The sequence below is a fragment of the Schistocerca cancellata genome, chromosome 9 (assembly GCF_023864275.1).
Source record: "Schistocerca cancellata isolate TAMUIC-IGC-003103 chromosome 9, iqSchCanc2.1, whole genome shotgun sequence".
NCBI classification, from domain to species: Eukaryota; Metazoa; Arthropoda; class Insecta; order Orthoptera; family Acrididae; genus Schistocerca; species Schistocerca cancellata.
Genome location: NC_064634.1, coordinates 522,118,787 through 522,137,319, shown reverse-complemented (window position 1 = coordinate 522,137,319; position 18,533 = coordinate 522,118,787). Strand labels below are relative to the sequence as shown.

At 53.6% G+C, this 18,533-nt stretch overlaps 11 non-coding genes and 1 pseudogene across 11 annotated transcripts; all 12 read right to left on the bottom strand.

The window, feature by feature from the left end:
- Nucleotides 1-7,314: 7,314 nt before the first annotated feature.
- LOC126102203 (5S ribosomal RNA) lies at nt 7,315-7,432 on the bottom strand (annotated as a pseudogene).
- Nucleotides 7,433-8,286: 854 nt separating this feature from the next.
- On the bottom strand, nt 8,287-8,405 carry LOC126102722 (5S ribosomal RNA). Its single transcript, XR_007523001.1, has one exon. It is a non-coding gene; the product is annotated as a 5S ribosomal RNA (ribosomal RNA).
- Nucleotides 8,406-9,246: 841 nt separating this feature from the next.
- Nucleotides 9,247-9,365, bottom strand: LOC126101926 (5S ribosomal RNA). Its single transcript, XR_007522632.1, has one exon. It is a non-coding gene; the product is annotated as a 5S ribosomal RNA (ribosomal RNA).
- An 851-nt stretch (nt 9,366-10,216) lies between these two features.
- On the bottom strand, nt 10,217-10,335 carry LOC126101925 (5S ribosomal RNA). The gene has a single exon (XR_007522631.1). It is a non-coding gene; the product is annotated as a 5S ribosomal RNA (ribosomal RNA).
- An 848-nt stretch (nt 10,336-11,183) lies between these two features.
- LOC126101748 (5S ribosomal RNA) lies at nt 11,184-11,302 on the bottom strand. The gene has a single exon (XR_007522469.1). It is a non-coding gene; the product is annotated as a 5S ribosomal RNA (ribosomal RNA).
- Nucleotides 11,303-12,136: 834 nt separating this feature from the next.
- Nucleotides 12,137-12,255, bottom strand: LOC126102721 (5S ribosomal RNA). The gene has a single exon (XR_007523000.1). It is a non-coding gene; the product is annotated as a 5S ribosomal RNA (ribosomal RNA).
- Nucleotides 12,256-13,096: 841 nt separating this feature from the next.
- LOC126101924 (5S ribosomal RNA) lies at nt 13,097-13,215 on the bottom strand. Its single transcript, XR_007522630.1, has one exon. It is a non-coding gene; the product is annotated as a 5S ribosomal RNA (ribosomal RNA).
- Nucleotides 13,216-14,066: 851 nt separating this feature from the next.
- Nucleotides 14,067-14,185, bottom strand: LOC126101922 (5S ribosomal RNA). The gene has a single exon (XR_007522628.1). It is a non-coding gene; the product is annotated as a 5S ribosomal RNA (ribosomal RNA).
- Nucleotides 14,186-15,033: 848 nt separating this feature from the next.
- LOC126101747 (5S ribosomal RNA) lies at nt 15,034-15,152 on the bottom strand. The gene has a single exon (XR_007522468.1). It is a non-coding gene; the product is annotated as a 5S ribosomal RNA (ribosomal RNA).
- An 834-nt stretch (nt 15,153-15,986) lies between these two features.
- On the bottom strand, nt 15,987-16,105 carry LOC126102720 (5S ribosomal RNA). Its single transcript, XR_007522999.1, has one exon. It is a non-coding gene; the product is annotated as a 5S ribosomal RNA (ribosomal RNA).
- Nucleotides 16,106-16,946: 841 nt separating this feature from the next.
- LOC126101920 (5S ribosomal RNA) lies at nt 16,947-17,065 on the bottom strand. Its single transcript, XR_007522627.1, has one exon. It is a non-coding gene; the product is annotated as a 5S ribosomal RNA (ribosomal RNA).
- An 851-nt stretch (nt 17,066-17,916) lies between these two features.
- On the bottom strand, nt 17,917-18,035 carry LOC126101919 (5S ribosomal RNA). The gene has a single exon (XR_007522626.1). It is a non-coding gene; the product is annotated as a 5S ribosomal RNA (ribosomal RNA).
- Between the last annotated feature and the right edge of the window lie 498 nt (nt 18,036-18,533).

Here is an 18,533-nt window from a genome sequence, read left to right as displayed (position 1 = left end):
AATTCGCGTTCGGCTTTTCTCCCAACACACAAAATGTTAGTTTTCGGCCGCATTTGACGAAAGCGCTTCCTTCCGCAACCGCCAGTTCCTCGAGGACGGCGCGGGGAGGCGCGCCCGGCGTCCCAGCAGAGCGACGGCCGAATTGGCGGGCGCACCGCCGCGTGTGTGAGACGCACTGCTGCTCGTTGCACCCCCTGTCATTTGCTGGGCGCGTGCAGCCTTCGACACTAGCGGAGGACGCATCTTGTCCCTGGTGTTCAGCGGAGGGCCTGTGCGGGGTGTGGCAGTGTCGTGCTGGAGGGCGCCACTGGTAGCGATGTGGGCTTCCTCGCCTCGCCTCGCCTCGCCTCACACCAGGTGTCTGCGTAGTTTGCAGTGCATTCGCACCATTCCTATCCCTGTCCCTGTCCCCGTCCCGACTTGTCCCGACTTTGCTCGACTGCCGCTCGCTGCCGCTCGGGTCGTGGTCCATATGACAGCGCAAGCACGACAAACGTCTGCGGGACGAGACGAGACGAGACGAGACGAGACGACTAAGGAATAAATTCGTGGTTACAAATCAAATTTGGAACTCTACACTCCTACACAACAATAGGCGGTGACGTATTTCAGAAATCACCTGCCGATTCGTACTGTTTTGTCGTTTTCAAAGTCTTCTTGGCAAACTTGGTTAGCACATTCTCCCTCAAACTGAGTTAATTACTGCATTTTCGTACCATTACAGTAGTTTAAAAGGCTTAAGGAAGCATCTTTCTCACAACAGAAAGGTAGTTTGAAAATTGGGCTGGCGACATAAAAAAAAAAAAAGGAAGGGAGCCAACAGCACCTTTTTTTTTTTTATTTTATTTTTTTTTCTCAAACTGAGTTAATTACTGCATTTTCGTACCATTACAGTAGTTTAAAAGGCTTAAGGAAGCATCTTTGTCACAACAGAAAGGTAGTTTGAAAATTGGGCTGGCGACATAACAAAAAAAAAAAAACAGGAAGGGAGCAAACAGCACCTTTTTTTTTTTTTTTTTATGAAAATTGGGCTGGCGACATAACAAAAAAAAAACAGGAAGGGAGCCAGCAGCACCTTTTTTTTTTTTTTTTTTTTTTATTTTATTTGAAAGGTGCTGTTGACTTATCAAGAGCTCCTGATTTACGCCCTCCAAAAGTTGCCTTCATCGGCGAGGTGTGCTGGCGTGAATATATGCTGTGGGTTTCCACTACAAATATCAGAAAGGAATATGCATCCGCCAAGATTAAGAAAGAAACGCAAGGTAATCCGTCTTCCAGACTGCATGCCAAATAATAGAAACAAAAGTGGCTACTGGACGCCGTGGCAACTGGCATCGACAGTGATCTACAACAATGACAACCCATCAAAGCAACAGTCACGTGGCATCCACCAAAAAAAAAAGGAAATCCACCGCAAATAAAAGAAAGTCCGAAAGAAAACATGTCTCCGCTAACGGCCGACGGATGGTACATGGAGAATAAAACAAACGTCGACGCATAGCAAGAGGAAAGAGTCCCACATTCAGACACACACCAACTGTGAGAAAATGATCACCGCGACTCGGCCCCCTCAGTCGCCGCGAGAAAGGAACAAATAACAAGAAAGAAAGAAAGGAGGAACAGAAAGTAAAGCAAACATAAAAGAACTTTTGACGGACAAAGCGCCATTCACATAAATGTAGGTCATGTGTACGGTTTCGTTAATGTACGGTCCATTAGAAACACAACTTTACCAAGCCATAAAATCATTACCCAAGAAAGGAAGACCGGTGGTAAGCAAGGGTTCGTCATAAACGCCAACAGAAATATTGGCAGTAGTGTCAGATAGGAAAAAGAAAAATGTCATGATTGGGTATAGAGTCGTATCAGGAAAGTGACAATTTAGTGAATGCATGGGCCAAGGCGACATGCAAAAAATTGGCAAAAATCGAGGAATAAGCCTGTCGACCAAGGGTCAAATGATGTTCCGCCCACAGGTAAGACAGAAAGTCGACGGCATCAGTCAATTTCAGGGCGAAAATACAATAAACCGTGTGTCCCAAAATCCAAAGAGTAGCATTCCGTTTGGTGGCCGGATACGCTACACACTGAGGCACGATGGCGTCCAAAGCTGTCACCTGCCGCCTGTCCACTCTGTTGATTAAACGCACCATGTCACACGCAATGTCCCAAACAACACGGAATTTCCGACACTCGAATCGGTGTTCGATAGTGTCCTCCTCAGGACACGAATCACAGACACCCGAAGGAATCAGACCGATAGAGTGCAGCTTAGCATTAGTCGGAATTGTGCGGTTGACCACTTTATACCATGTTCCGTGAACGTCAGCAGGAATAACGGCGGTGGCGAGGTTCCGCCACACCATCCGCCAGTCGTGCTGAGGTAGCCGATACTCCCATTTATTCCTGCTCGGCGATCCCCGAAGAGCGCGAATAATGTCACCGACATTGCACGCACGGACATCGCCGAGCACCAGATAGCTGTTATACACATAATACCGGCGTACGAAGTTCAAAGTGGACGGAATATGACTGATCGAGACCGGAGCAATCACCGATGGTGGGCGGTACGCACGGAACAAGGCAGCCGTCGGACTGCACGGCCCCTTGTCAAGCACCACAGTAGTCCGCTTTACGAAGAGCGCCGCACACTTGTTGCGAAAGTCAACGAAACCCAGCCCCCCCTCCGCCAGACTCAAGGTACAGGTTGCCAGGGAGACCTTAAAAATGTCACCCTTCCATAGCAACCAATAGACCGCCTGTTGAAGGGCCCGTTCCAGTTGTTTCGGCACAGGTAGGACTTGTGCCAGATACCACGCTTTGGCCAAAATCTGCGTGTTAATAAGGGCCACCCGTTGACGGAGCGCCAAATTCCGAGAGGCATACAGTTTCGCAACGGCCCTAACCTTATACAGGGTGGACCGCCAATTCAGAGCTTCCATACGCTGCAGATTGTCGGTCAGAATGACACCGAGCACTGTCTGTCGTTGCTTGACACAAAACCAGTCGCCGCGAGCAGTACGCAGGCGAGGTGTAAGAGGGAGCAAAACAGTCTTCCGAGGATTCACGATAGCCCCCGTCGCCCTCTCAAATCGCTGTAAAACACCATGCAGCCTGTTAATGTCCTCTGGCTGATCAAGGAACACGCCGAGGTCGTCTGCATACGCTCTACAGATCAGCTGATCGCCACCAATGCGAATGCCCCGGCATTCCTGGGCGATACAGCGGAGGAGCGGATCCAAAGCCAAAGCGAAGAGCGACATAGACAAGGGGCAGCCCTGGCGAACTGAGCGGCTAATAGGTATAACACGACTGGGAATTCCGTTTATTACAACCCGTGACGTGGCATTCCTTAAAATATTATACACCATCGTCGTCAGTTTAGGACCAAATCCGAAACCGACCAAGACCTGCCGCAGATAGGTGTGACTAATCCGATCGAAAGCGTTTTTGAAGTCGACCAGCATTATCGCAGCCGTCCGGAGCCTGTGACTTTTTACATATCCGATACAATCCCGGTACGCCAGAACAGCATCGAATATGTTACGGTCCCTGACAGCGCAAGTCTGATGGTCACTCACCACCTTTGGCATAACGTCCGTCAACCTGTGCGTGATACACCGCGCTATAATTTTATAGTCGGCGTTCAGCAAGGTTATAGGACGGACATTGTCGAGATTTGGTGTGGCGGTCGATTTCGGAACGAGGGCAATGCGCCCTTCTGAAAATTCCGCAGGAATAGCAACGCCGTTATGGACCTCATTCATAATGGCAATTAAAACATCACTTAAAAGACTGAAAAATTTTAAATAAAATTCCGCGGGAATCCCGTCCAGTCCAGGGGACCGGCCCCGAGGACTCCGTTTCACAGCTGTATCTAAGTCATCAAGGGTAAAAGGTTCATTTAAACTGGCTCTATCTTGTCGTGTTAACACACGTGGGACCCTCTGCAAAAAATCGCGCAGCGCCCCGGCGTCGACGTCAACCTGTCGAAAGAGCGTCTCAAAGTGCGCGTGAACTTCTCGCTCAATGGCCGCACCATCGGATGTGGACGTGCCATCTCGCTGGACCCATTTACGGATGGCCAACCGCTCGCGCCGCCGGCGCTCCCTGCTCAGGTGGTAGAGAGAGAGCGGCTCCCCTTCCACGTCACCCACCGGTTGGCTCCGCGCGATAGTCCCAACACCCTTCCGACGTAGATCATCGAGGAGCTTGGCTTTGAATTGATTAAAAACCGGAAGCAACTCAGGTGACGTCGCGACTCGCTGAGCGATATCCTTTAAACAATCCTGGTAAAAACGTGCCGTCGACCGACGCCAATGCGCCGCATCGCGGCTAAAATCGATTAAAAAACGCCGAATAGCCGGCTTGGCGACCGCCACCCACCACCCGATAGTACTGCCGCCATCTCCCTTACCACGCAAGAGCTGGCGCCACAACGCAGTAAATTGAGACGTTAGACTGGCATCGTCCAAAAGGCTACAGTTAAATTTCCAAATATTGCTGCGCCGAGGAGGGCGCGCACGCGGCAAAAAGAGTTGACACATGTAACCGCAATGGTCCGAAAAAATAACCGGCAACACGTCCGCCTTCCGGACGTGGGCGGCGAGCGGCGAAGACACATAGATCCTGTCCAAGCGACTGTGACCGGTGGCGTAAAAGTGGGTGAAATGCGTCTTGTCCGGATGCAGCACACGCCACGTGTCGCGGAGCCGAAAACTGTCAACCAACGTACGTAATTCCTGGCACCAGTTAGGACGCGGCTCCTGATCTCGACCATCAATCACAGCATTAAAATCACCACCGGTCACTAAGTCAGTATGATTACGATGGAGAAGTGGACAGAGATCCTGACCATAAAATTTATTCCGCGCTGGCTTGTCACCGGCATGAGCATACACATTGACAAAGGCAAGACCATTGACGGTACATGCTATAGCGCGGCCATTTGGCAATATTTCAATATTGCTAACATCGAATTCAGGACGGATTAAGATAGCAGTACCAGTCTGTTCGTCGGACATTATATTATCAACGACAGTAAAATCAGAAGCGTCAAGTAAAAACAACAGAGCCTGACGCGTAACTTCCTGTAAAAATGCCACATGACAGTGGGAGTCATGTAAAAAAGTGAGCAAAGCCGACAACTTGTGCGGGTTACTCAACTTGTTGACATTGATAGTTAAAATATTCCACGAACAACGCTCAGGCTCCATACACAATTAAAATACACAAGCACAAAACGCTCCTCATTTAAAAACAAACAGCAAACATGGACGGAATTTCAGCCACCAAAAAGGATAAAATTTTCTCTAAAAAGACTGAATTGATTCCCGTCAACTGGAAGAGGGAACAACAGAGAATAACAGTGATAGTTAAAATATTCCACGAACAACGCTCAGGCGCCATACACAATTAAAAGACACAAGCACAAAAAACTCCTCATAAAAAACAGACAGCAGACATTGACGGAATTTCAGCCACCAAAAAGGATAAAAAGTTCTCGAAAAAGACGGGTGTAATTCCCGTCAACTGGATTAAGGGACAACAAAGAAATCACTAAGTCTCCGCACCACCTTCCACATCCGCCGCCCAGTCAGTGGGGGGGACGGAAGTGGGGGTGGACGCGGTCCCAGAATCTGTGCCACCGGAGGCTGCCGACAAAGGATCAACGACGGGCATCTCCACGTCGGAAGAAGAGGTCGGCACACGCTCAAGGGCAGAAGGACAAACCCGACGCTGGTGGGTGTCTTCAGCCTTCCGTTTCGTCGGCAACTGCGGCGTCGCCACAGCCGAAGCTGTGTCGGTCGGCACAACGGAACCGTCACCAGTGGGCTGCTGACTTAAAACGGTGCGTAAATGTCGAACAGCGACATCACGCTTCTGATCGGCAACGCTGAGATCGTCGGGCAGCGAAGGGCGAGAAGCGGCAAGCTGTTGTGGTTGTGATTGCTGTGTCTGACGCCCGCAGCCGGAAGCCGGAGACGGCCGCCGCTCGCGGTCTGCACGTGGGTCCCGACGCGCGACACGCTGTTGTGAGTCCTGCCGACCAACCCGCGACTGCCGGGAAGCGGCGGGCGAACGGTCAACTGGAGACGGACTGCGGTCCTGTCGTGTAGACCCCCTGTCAGAGGAGGGCGACCGACCAACACTACGAGCACGTTGCCTGCTAGAACTGCGAGACGGAAGTTCATCACGCCGCGGTTTCGGAGCCACAAAAATTTCCCGCGATTCCACAACAGCAGTGTGAACAGGAGCACCGGCAGCTATGTCAACTGAGGCAGGCAACGTATCAAAAGATTCCGATACCGTAACAGGCTGCGAAACAGGTTCCGACACTACATCAGTCGCCGACGCGGGCATGGGGTCGGACACAGACGCAAGTGAAACACGTGGTAAAGACAAACTTTCGTCAGCCTGCACGGTAGCCGTAGCAGGCGCGGAAACAGCAGACACAGAAGCAAGGTCACAATCGGGAGTGGACACATCCATGGCAACCGCGGCGTCAGCTAGGTTAGCATCGGCCACGCGGCGCGCGGGTGCGGGGGGGGCTGTACCTAAGACCGTAGCAGCGACAGAGGCAAAGCTGTCCCCGCGCAAACCGTCATCGATCGGTAATTGAGCAGGCCGTTTACGTTTAGGACAGTCCTGCCGGTAATGACCAACGCCACTACAAAATGAACAAGTTTGAGGCTGTCCACTATAAGTCACAAACGCACGGTGGCCGTTAACCAGAATAAAGGACGGAATGTGTTGTCTGACAACCATTTTCACACTCCGCACACCGTTTTCGACTTGAAACAAATATGCGGAGGACCACTTTTCCTTAAACACTGACAAAACGGTACCGTACGGACGCAAATAACGTGAAATAGTATCATTCCGTATTTCAAAAGGCAAGTTAAAGATACGAATTTGCCTAACGCCAAAGCCGGCGTGCGACACAGTCACATTACTAATTTTACCGTCAAGATGTCGAAATTTACGCACGCCGTCATTGACAGACACAACAGTATCACACATATCAGGAGATCTCAATTTCAAAAACACCGAATTAAGGAACGTATCAAACTGTATGCCAAGAACGTCATCATGCCTTAACATCAAGTCCTCTAATATCCAACGGTGAATTTCGAATGCCGATGGTTTATCAACGGATCGATCAAACTCACATTGTACGTTATTCTGTCTTTCCTCACTATCATCGTATATCATTTCCATTACTTACAGTCAGGTATAAACACAAGCCACGAGGCAGAGGAAGCAGACGACACGCGAGGCGCCGCCGGCCAAGTCGCACACGGAAGTACTGCTCGCTCGGCACCGAGGTGTTGCCAGGCGGGCAGCCAGCCAAGTACTAGCCGGGCCCGATGATGCTTAACTTCGGTGATCGGACGAGAACCGGTGTATTCATCATGGTATGGCCGTTGGCGCTTATCTAATGTAGGAGCACGGCAGAATTCGCGTTCGGCTTTTCTCCCAACACACAAAATGTTAGTTTTCGGCCGCATTTGACGAAAGCGCTTCCTTCCGCAACCGCCAGTTCCTCGAGGACGGCGCGGGGAGGCGCGCCCGGCGTCCCAGCAGAGCGACGGCCGAATTGGCGGGCGCACCGCCGCGTGTGTGAGACGCACTGCTGCTCGTTGCACCCCCTGTCATTTGCTGGGCGCGTGCAGCCTTCGACACTAGCGGAGGACGCATCTTGTCCCTGGTGTTCAGCGGAGGGCCTCTGCGGGGTGTGGCAGTGTCGTGCTGGAGGGCGCCACTGGTAGCGATGTGGGCTTCCTCGCCTCGCCTCGCCTCGCCTCGCCTCGCCTCGCCTCACACCAGGTGTCTGCGTAGTTTGCAGTGCATTCGCACCATTCCTATCCCTGTCCCTGTCCCCGTCCCGACTTGTCCCGACTTTGCTCGACTGCCGCTCGCTGCCGCTCGGGTCGTGGTCCATATGACAGCGCAAGCACGACAAACGTCTGCGGGACGAGACGAGACGAGACGAGACGAGACGACTAAGGAATAAATTCGTGGTTACAAATCAAATTTGGAACTCTACACTCCTACACATCAATAGGCGGCGACGTATTTCAGAAATCACCTGCCGATTCGTACTGTTTTGTCGTTTTCAAAGTCTTCTTGGCAAACTTGGTTAGCACATTCTCCCTCAAACTGAGTTAATTACTGCATTTTCGTACCATTACAGTAGTTTAAAAGGCTTAAGGAAGCATCTTTCTCACAACAGAAAGGTAGTTTGAAAATTGGGCTGGCGACATAAAAAAAAAAAAGGAAGGGAGCCAACAGCACCCGGGTTTCCCAGGCGGTCACCCATCCAAGTACTAGCCGGGCCCGATGATGCTTAACTTCGGTGATCGGACGAGAACCGGTGTATTCATCATGGTATGGCCGTTGGCGCTCATCTGATGTAGGAGCACGGCAGAATTCGCGTTCGGCTTTTCTCCCAACACACAAAATGTTAGTTTTCGGCCGCATTTGACGAAAGCGCTTCCTTCCGCAACCGCCAGTTCCTCGAGGACGGCGCGGGGAGGCGCGCCCGGCGTCCCAGCAGAGCGACGGCCGAATTGGCGGGCGCACCGCCGCGTGTGTGAGACGCACTGCTGCTCGTTGCACCCCCTGTCATTTGCTGGGCGCGTGCAGCCTTCGACACTAGCGGAGGACGCATCTTGTCCCTGGTGTTCAGCGGAGGGCCTCTGCGGGGTGTGGCAGTGTCGTGCTGGAGGGCGCCACTGGTAGCGATGTGGGCTTCCTCGCCTCGCCTCGCCTCGCCTCACACCAGGTGTCTGCGTAGTTTGCAGTGCATTCGCACCATTCCTATCCCTGTCCCTGTCCCCGTCCCGACTTGTCCCGACTTTGCTCGACTGCCGCTCGCTGCCGCTCGGGTCGTGGTCCATATGACAGCGCAAGCACGACAAACGTCTGCGGGACGAGACGAGACGAGACGAGACGAGACGACTAAGGAATAAATTCGTGGTTACAAATCAAATTTGGAACTCTACACTCCTACACAACAATAGGCGGTGACGTATTTCAGAAATCACCTGCCGATTCGTACTGTTTTGTCGTTTTCAAAGTCTTCTTGGCAAACTTGGTTAGCACATTCTCCCTCAAACTGAGTTAATTACTGCATTTTCGTACCATTACAGTAGTTTAAAAGGCTTAAGGAAGCATCTTTCTCACAACAGAAAGGTAGTTTGAAAATTGGGCTGGCGACATAGAAAAAAAAAAAAGGAAGGGAGCCAACAGCACCCGGGTTTCCCAGGCGGTCACCCATCCAAGTACTAGCCCAGCCCGATGATGCTTAACTTCGGTGATCGGACGAGAACCGGTGTATTCATCATCGTATGGCCGTTGGCGCTTATCTAATGTAGGAGCACGGCAGAATTCGCGTTCGGCTTTTCTCCCAACACACAAAATGTTAGTTTTCGGCCGCATTTGACGAAAGCGCTTCCTTCCGCAACCGCCAGTTCCTCGAGGACGGCGCGGGGAGGCGCGCCCGGCGTCCCAGCAGAGCGACGGCCGAATTGGCGGGCGCACCGCCGCGTGTGTGAGACGCACTGCTGCTCGTTGCACCCCCTGTCATTTGCTGGGCGCGTGCAGCCTTCGACACTAGCGGAGGACGCATCTTGTCCCTGGTGTTCAGCGGAGGGCCTCTGCGGGGTGTGGCAGTGTCGTGCTGGAGGGCGCCACTGGTAGCGATGTGGGCTTCCTCGCCTCGCCTCGCCTCGCCTCGCCTCGCCTCACACCAGGTGTCTGCGTAGTTTGCAGTGCATTCGCACCATTCCTATCCCTGTCCCTGTCCCCGTCCCGACTTGTCCCGACTTTGCTCGACTGCCGCTCGCTGCCGCTCGGGTCGTGGTCCATATGACAGCGCAAGCACGACAAACGTCTGCGGGACGAGACGAGACGAGACGAGACGAGACGACTAAGGAATAAATTCGTGGTTACAAATCAAATTTGGAACTCTACACTCCTACACAACAATAGGCGGTGACGTATTTCAGAAATCACCTGCCGATTCGTACTGTTTTGTCGTTTTCAAAGTCTTCTTGGCAAACTTGGTTAGCACATTCTCCCTCAAACTGAGTTAATTACTGCATTTTCGTACCATTACAGTAGTTTAAAAGGCTTAAGGAAGCATCTTTCTCACAACAGAAAGGTAGTTTGAAAATTGGGCTGGCGACATAGAAAAAAAAAAAAGGAAGGGAGCCAACAGCACCCGGGTTTCCCAGGCGGTCACCCATCCAAGTACTAGCCCAGCCCGATGATGCTTAACTTCGGTGATCGGACGAGAACCGGTGTATTCATCATCGTATGGCCGTTGGCGCTTATCTAATGTAGGAGCACGGCAGAATTCGCGTTCGGCTTTTCTCCCAACACACAAAATGTTAGTTTTCGGCCGCATTTGACGAAAGCGCTTCCTTCCGCAACCGCCAGTTCCTCGAGGACGGCGCGGGGAGGCGCGCCCGGCGTCCCAGCAGAGCGACGGCCGAATTGGCGGGCGCACCGCCGCGTGTGTGAGACGCACTGCTGCTCGTTGCACCCCCTGTCATTTGCTGGGCGCGTGCAGCCTTCGACACTAGCGGAGGACGCATCTTGTCCCTGGTGTTCAGCGGAGGGCCTCTGCGGGGTGTGGCAGTGTCGTGCTGGAGGGCGCCACTGGTAGCGATGTGGGCTTCCTCGCCTCGCCTCGCCTCGCCTCGCCTCGCCTCACACCAGGTGTCTGCGTAGTTTGCAGTGCATTCGCACCATTCCTATCCCTGTCCCTGTCCCCGTCCCGACTTGTCCCGACTTTGCTCGACTGCCGCTCGCTGCCGCTCGGGTCGTGGTCCATATGACAGCGCAAGCACGACAAACGTCTGCGGGACGAGACGAGACGAGACGAGACGAGACGACTAAGGAATAAATTCGTGGTTACAAATCAAATTTGGAACTCTACACTCCTACACAACAATAGGCGGTGACGTATTTCAGAAATCACCTGCCGATTCGTACTGTTTTGTCGTTTTCAAAGTCTTCTTGGCAAACTTGGTTAGCACATTCTCCCTCAAACTGAGTTAATTACTGCATTTTCGTACCATTACAGTAGTTTAAAAGGCTTAAGGAAGCATCTTTCTCACAACAGAAAGGTAGTTTGAAAATTGGGCTGGCGACATAAAAAAAAAAAGGAAGGGAGCCAACAGCACCCGGGTTTCCCAGGCGGTCACCCATCCAAGTACTAGCCGGGCCCGATGATGCTTAACTTCGGTGATCGGACGAGAACCGTTGTATTCATCATGGTATGGCCGTTGGCGCTCATCTAATGTAGGAGCACGGCAGAATTCGCGTTCGGCTTTTCTCCCAACACACAAAATGTTAGTTTTCGGCCGCATTTGACGAAAGCGCTTCCTTCCGCAACCGCCAGTTCCTCGAGGACGGCGCGGGGAGGCGCGCCCGGCGTCCCAGCAGAGCGACGGCCGAATTGGCGGGCGCACCGCCGCGTGTGTGAGACGCACTGCTGCTCGTTGCACCCCCTGTCATTTGCTGGGCGCGTGCAGCCTTCGACACTAGCGGAGGACGCATCTTGTCCCTGGTGTTCAGCGGAGGGCCTGTGCGGGGTGTGGCAGTATCGTGCTGGAGGGCGCCACTGGTAGCGATGTGGGCTTCCTCGCTTCGCCTCGCCTCACACCAGGTGTCTGCGTAGTTTGCAGTGCATTCGCACCATTCCTATCCCTGTCCCTGTCCCCGTCCCGACTTGTCCCGACTTTGCTCGACTGCCGCTCGCTGCCGCTCGGGTCGTGGTCCATATGACAGCGCAAGCACGACAAACGTCTGCGGGACGAGACGAGACGAGACGAGACGAGACGACTAAGGAATAAATTCGTGGTTACAAATCAAATTTGGAACTCTACACTCCTACACATCAATAGGCGGTGACGTATTTCAGAAATCACCTGCCGATTCGTACTGTTTTGTCGTTTTCAAAGTCTTCTTGGCAAACTTGGTTAGCACATTCTCCCTCAAACTGAGTTAATTACTGCATTTTCGTACCATTACAGTAGTTTAAAAGGCTTAAGGAAGCATCTTTCTCACAACAGAAAGGTAGTTTGAAAATTGGGCTGGCGACATAAAAAAAAAAAAGGAAGGGAGCCAACAGCACCCGGGTTTCCCAGGCGGTCACCCATCCAAGTACTAGCCGGGCCCGATGATGCTTAACTTCGGTGATCGGACGAGAACCGGTGTATTCATCATGGTATGGCCGTTGGCGCTCATCTGATGTAGGAGCACGGCAGAATTCGCGTTCGGCTTTTCTCCCAACACACAAAATGTTAGTTTTCGGCCGCATTTGACGAAAGCGCTTCCTTCCGCAACCGCCAGTTCCTCGAGGACGGCGCGGGGAGGCGCGCCCGGCGTCCCAGCAGAGCGACGGCCGAATTGGCGGGCGCACCGCCGCGTGTGTGAGACGCACTGCTGCTCGTTGCACCCCCTGTCATTTGCTGGGCGCGTGCAGCCTTCGACACTAGCGGAGGACGCATCTTGTCCCTGGTGTTCAGCGGAGGGCCTCTGCGGGGTGTGGCAGTGTCGTGCTGGAGGGCGCCACTGGTAGCGATGTGGGCTTCCTCGCCTCGCCTCGCCTCGCCTCACACCAGGTGTCTGCGTAGTTTGCAGTGCATTCGCACCATTCCTATCCCTGTCCCTGTCCCCGTCCCGACTTGTCCCGACTTTGCTCGACTGCCGCTCGCTGCCGCTCGGGTCGTGGTCCATATGACAGCGCAAGCACGACAAACGTCTGCGGGACGAGACGAGACGAGACGAGACGAGACGACTAAGGAATAAATTCGTGGTTACAAATCAAATTTGGAACTCTACACTCCTACACAACAATAGGCGGTGACGTATTTCAGAAATCACCTGCCGATTCGTACTGTTTTGTCGTTTTCAAAGTCTTCTTGGCAAACTTGGTTAGCACATTCTCCCTCAAACTGAGTTAATTACTGCATTTTCGTACCATTACAGTAGTTTAAAAGGCTTAAGGAAGCATCTTTCTCACAACAGAAAGGTAGTTTGAAAATTGGGCTGGCGACATAGAAAAAAAAAAAAGGAAGGGAGCCAACAGCACCCGGGTTTCCCAGGCGGTCACCCATCCAAGTACTAGCCCAGCCCGATGATGCTTAACTTCGGTGATCGGACGAGAACCGGTGTATTCATCATCGTATGGCCGTTGGCGCTTATCTAATGTAGGAGCACGGCAGAATTCGCGTTCGGCTTTTCTCCCAACACACAAAATGTTAGTTTTCGGCCGCATTTGACGAAAGCGCTTCCTTCCGCAACCGCCAGTTCCTCGAGGACGGCGCGGGGAGGCGCGCCCGGCGTCCCAGCAGAGCGACGGCCGAATTGGCGGGCGCACCGCCGCGTGTGTGAGACGCACTGCTGCTCGTTGCACCCCCTGTCATTTGCTGGGCGCGTGCAGCCTTCGACACTAGCGGAGGACGCATCTTGTCCCTGGTGTTCAGCGGAGGGCCTCTGCGGGGTGTGGCAGTGTCGTGCTGGAGGGCGCCACTGGTAGCGATGTGGGCTTCCTCGCCTCGCCTCGCCTCGCCTCGCCTCGCCTCACACCAGGTGTCTGCGTAGTTTGCAGTGCATTCGCACCATTCCTATCCCTGTCCCTGTCCCCGTCCCGACTTGTCCCGACTTTGCTCGACTGCCGCTCGCTGCCGCTCGGGTCGTGGTCCATATGACAGCGCAAGCACGACAAACGTCTGCGGGACGAGACGAGACGAGACGAGACGAGACGACTAAGGAATAAATTCGTGGTTACAAATCAAATTTGGAACTCTACACTCCTACACAACAATAGGCGGTGACGTATTTCAGAAATCACCTGCCGATTCGTACTGTTTTGTCGTTTTCAAAGTCTTCTTGGCAAACTTGGTTAGCACATTCTCCCTCAAACTGAGTTAATTACTGCATTTTCGTACCATTACAGTAGTTTAAAAGGCTTAAGGAAGCATCTTTGTCACAACAGAAAGGTAGTTTGAAAATTGGGCTGGCGACATAGAAAAAAAAAAAAGGAAGGGAGCCAACAGCACCCGGGTTTCCCAGGCGGTCACCCATCCAAGTACTAGCCCAGCCCGATGATGCTTAACTTCGGTGATCGGACGAGAACCGGTGTATTCATCATCGTATGGCCGTTGGCGCTTATCTAATGTAGGAGCACGGCAGAATTCGCGTTCGGCTTTTCTCCCAACACACAAAATGTTAGTTTTCGGCCGCATTTGACGAAAGCGCTTCCTTCCGCAACCGCCAGTTCCTCGAGGACGGCGCGGGGAGGCGCGCCCGGCGTCCCAGCAGAGCGACGGCCGAATTGGCGGGCGCACCGCCGCGTGTGTGAGACGCACTGCTGCTCGTTGCACCCCCTGTCATTTGCTGGGCGCGTGCAGCCTTCGACACTAGCGGAGGACGCATCTTGTCCCTGGTGTTCAGCGGAGGGCCTCTGCGGGGTGTGGCAGTGTCGTGCTGGAGGGCGCCACTGGTAGCGATGTGGGCTTCCTCGCCTCGCCTCGCCTCGCCTCGCCTCGCCTCACACCAGGTGTCTGCGTAGTTTGCAGTGCATTCGCACCATTCCTATCCCTGTCCCTGTCCCCGTCCCGACTTGTCCCGACTTTGCTCGACTGCCGCTCGCTGCCGCTCGGGTCGTGGTCCATATGACAGCGCAAGCACGACAAACGTCTGCGGGACGAGACGAGACGAGACGAGACGAGACGACTAAGGAATAAATTCGTGGTTACAAATCAAATTTGGAACTCTACACTCCTACACAACAATAGGCGGTGACGTATTTCAGAAATCACCTGCCGATTCGTACTGTTTTGTCGTTTTCAAAGTCTTCTTGGCAAACTTGGTTAGCACATTCTCCCTCAAACTGAGTTAATTACTGCATTTTCGTACCATTACAGTAGTTTAAAAGGCTTAAGGAAGCATCTTTCTCACAACAGAAAGGTAGTTTGAAAATTGGGCTGGCGACATAAAAAAAAAAAGGAAGGGAGCCAACAGCACCCGGGTTTCCCAGGCGGTCACCCATCCAAGTACTAGCCGGGCCCGATGATGCTTAACTTCGGTGATCGGACGAGAACCGTTGTATTCATCATGGTATGGCCGTTGGCGCTCATCTAATGTAGGAGCACGGCAGAATTCGCGTTCGGCTTTTCTCCCAACACACAAAATGTTAGTTTTCGGCCGCATTTGACGAAAGCGCTTCCTTCCGCAACCGCCAGTTCCTCGAGGACGGCGCGGGGAGGCGCGCCCGGCGTCCCAGCAGAGCGACGGCCGAATTGGCGGGCGCACCGCCGCGTGTGTGAGACGCACTGCTGCTCGTTGCACCCCCTGTCATTTGCTGGGCGCGTGCAGCCTTCGACACTAGCGGAGGACGCATCTTGTCCCTGGTGTTCAGCGGAGGGCCTGTGCGGGGTGTGGCAGTATCGTGCTGGAGGGCGCCACTGGTAGCGATGTGGGCTTCCTCGCTTCGCCTCGCCTCACACCAGGTGTCTGCGTAGTTTGCAGTGCATTCGCACCATTCCTATCCCTGTCCCTGTCCCCGTCCCGACTTGTCCCGACTTTGCTCGACTGCCGCTCGCTGCCGCTCGGGTCGTGGTCCATATGACAGCGCAAGCACGACAAACGTCTGCGGGACGAGACGAGACGAGACGAGACGAGACGACTAAGGAATAAATTCGTGGTTACAAATCAAATTTGGAACTCTACACTCCTACACATCAATAGGCGGTGACGTATTTCAGAAATCACCTGCCGATTCGTACTGTTTTGTCGTTTTCAAAGTCTTCTTGGCAAACTTGGTTAGCACATTCTCCCTCAAACTGAGTTAATTACTGCATTTTCGTACCATTACAGTAGTTTAAAAGGCTTAAGGAAGCATCTTTCTCACAACAGAAAGGTAGTTTGAAAATTGGGCTGGCGACATAAAAAAAAAAAAGGAAGGGAGCCAACAGCACCCGGGTTTCCCAGGCGGTCACCCATCCAAGTACTAGCCGGGCCCGATGATGCTTAACTTCGGTGATCGGACGAGAACCGGTGTATTCATCATGGTATGGCCGTTGGCGCTCATCTGATGTAGGAGCACGGCAGAATTCGCGTTCGGCTTTTCTCCCAACACACAAAATGTTAGTTTTCGGCCGCATTTGACGAAAGCGCTTCCTTCCGCAACCGCCAGTTCCTCGAGGACGGCGCGGGGAGGCGCGCCCGGCGTCCCAGCAGAGCGACGGCCGAATTGGCGGGCGCACCGCCGCGTGTGTGAGACGCACTGCTGCTCGTTGCACCCCCTGTCATTTGCTGGGCGCGTGCAGCCTTCGACACTAGCGGAGGACGCATCTTGTCCCTGGTGTTCAGCGGAGGGCCTCTGCGGGGTGTGGCAGTGTCGTGCTGGAGGGCGCCACTGGTAGCGATGTGGGCTTCCTCGCCTCGCCTCGCCTCGCCTCACACCAGGTGTCTGCGTAGTTTGCAGTGCATTCGCACCATTCCTATCCCTGTCCCTGTCCCCGTCCCGACTTGTCCCGACTTTGCTCGACTGCCGCTCGCTGCCGCTCGGGTCGTGGTCCATATGACAGCGCAAGCACGACAAACGTCTGCGGGACGAGACGAGACGAGACGAGACGAGACGACTAAGGAATAAATTCGTGGTTACAAATCAAATTTGGAACTCTACACTCCTACACAACAATAGGCGGTGACGTATTTCAGAAATCACCTGCCGATTCGTACTGTTTTGTCGTTTTCAAAGTCTTCTTGGCAAACTTGGTTAGCACATTCTCCCTCAAACTGAGTTAATTACTGCATTTTCGTACCATTACAGTAGTTTAAAAGGCTTAAGGAAGCATCTTTCTCACAACAGAAAGGTAGTTTGAAAATTGGGCTGGCGACATAGAAAAAAAAAAAAGGAAGGGAGCCAACAGCACCCGGGTTTCCCAGGCGGTCACCCATCCAAGTACTAGCCCAGCCCGATGATGCTTAACTTCGGTGATCGGACGAGAACCGGTGTATTCATCATCGTATGGCCGTTGGCGCTTATCTAATGTAGGAGCACGGCAGAATTCGCGTTCGGCTTTTCTCCCAACACACAAAATGTTAGTTTTCGGCCGCATTTGACGAAAGCGCTTCCTTCCGCAACCGCCAGTTCCTCGAGGACGGCGCGGGGAGGCGCGCCCGGCGTCCCAGCAGAGCGACGGCCGAATTGGCGGGCGCACCGCCGCGTGTGTGAGACGCACTGCTGCTCGTTGCACCCCCTGTCATTTGCTGGGCGCGTGCAGCCTTCGACACTAGCGGAGGACGCATCTTGTCCCTGGTGTTCAGCGGAGGGCCTCTGCGGGGTGTGGCAGTGTCGTGCTGGAGGGCGCCACTGGTAGCGATGTGGGCTTCCTCGCCTCGCCTCGCCTCGCCTCGCCTCGCCTCACACCAGGTGTCTGCGTAGTTTGCAGTGCATTCGCACCATTCCTATCCCTGTCCCTGTCCCCGTCCCGACTTGTCCCGACTTTGCTCGACTGCCGCTCGCTGCCGCTCGGGTCGTGGTCCATATGACAGCGCAAGCACGACAAACGTCTGCGGGACGAGACGAGACGAGACGAGACGAGACGACTAAGGAATAAATTCGTGGTTACAAATCAAATTTGGAACTCTACACTCCTACACAACAATAGGCGGTGACGTATTTCAGAAATCACCTGCCGATTCGTACTGTTTTGTCGTTTTCAAAGTCTTCTTGGCAAACTTGGTTAGCACATTCTCCCTCAAACTGAGTTAATTACTGCATTTTCGTACCATTACAGTAGTTTAAAAGGCTTAAGGAAGCATCTTTGTCACAACAGAAAGGTAGTTTGAAAATTGGGCTGGCGACATAGAAAAAAAAAAAAGGAAGGGAGCCAACAGCACCCGGGTTTCCCAGGCGGTCACCCATCCAAGTACTAGCCCAGCCCGATGATGCTTAACTTCGGTGATCGGACGAGAACCGGTGTATTCATCATCGTATGGCCGTTGGCGCTTATCTAATGTAGGAGCACGGCAGAATTCGCGTTCGGCTTTTCTCCCAACACACAAAATGTTAGTTTTCGGCCGCATTTGACGAAAGCGCTTCCTTCCGCAACCGCCAGTTCCTCGAGGACGGCGCGGGGAGGCGCGCCCGGCGTCCCAGCAGAGCGACGGCCGAATTGGCGGGCGCACCGCCGCGTGTGTGAGACGCACTGCTGCTCGTTGCACCCCCTGTCATTTGCTGGGCGCGTGCAGCCTTCGACACTAGCGGAGGACGCATCTTGTCCCTGGTGTTCAGCGGAGGGCCTCTGCGGGGTGTGGCAGTGTCGTGCTGGAGGGCGCCACTGGTAGCGATGTGGGCTTCCTCGCCTCGCCTCGCCTCGCCTCGCCTCGCCTCACACCAGGTGTCTGCGTAGTTTGCAGTGCATTCGCACCATTCCTATCCCTGTCCCTGTCCCCGTCCCGACTTGTCCCGACTTTGCTCGACTGCCGCTCGCTGCCGCTCGGGT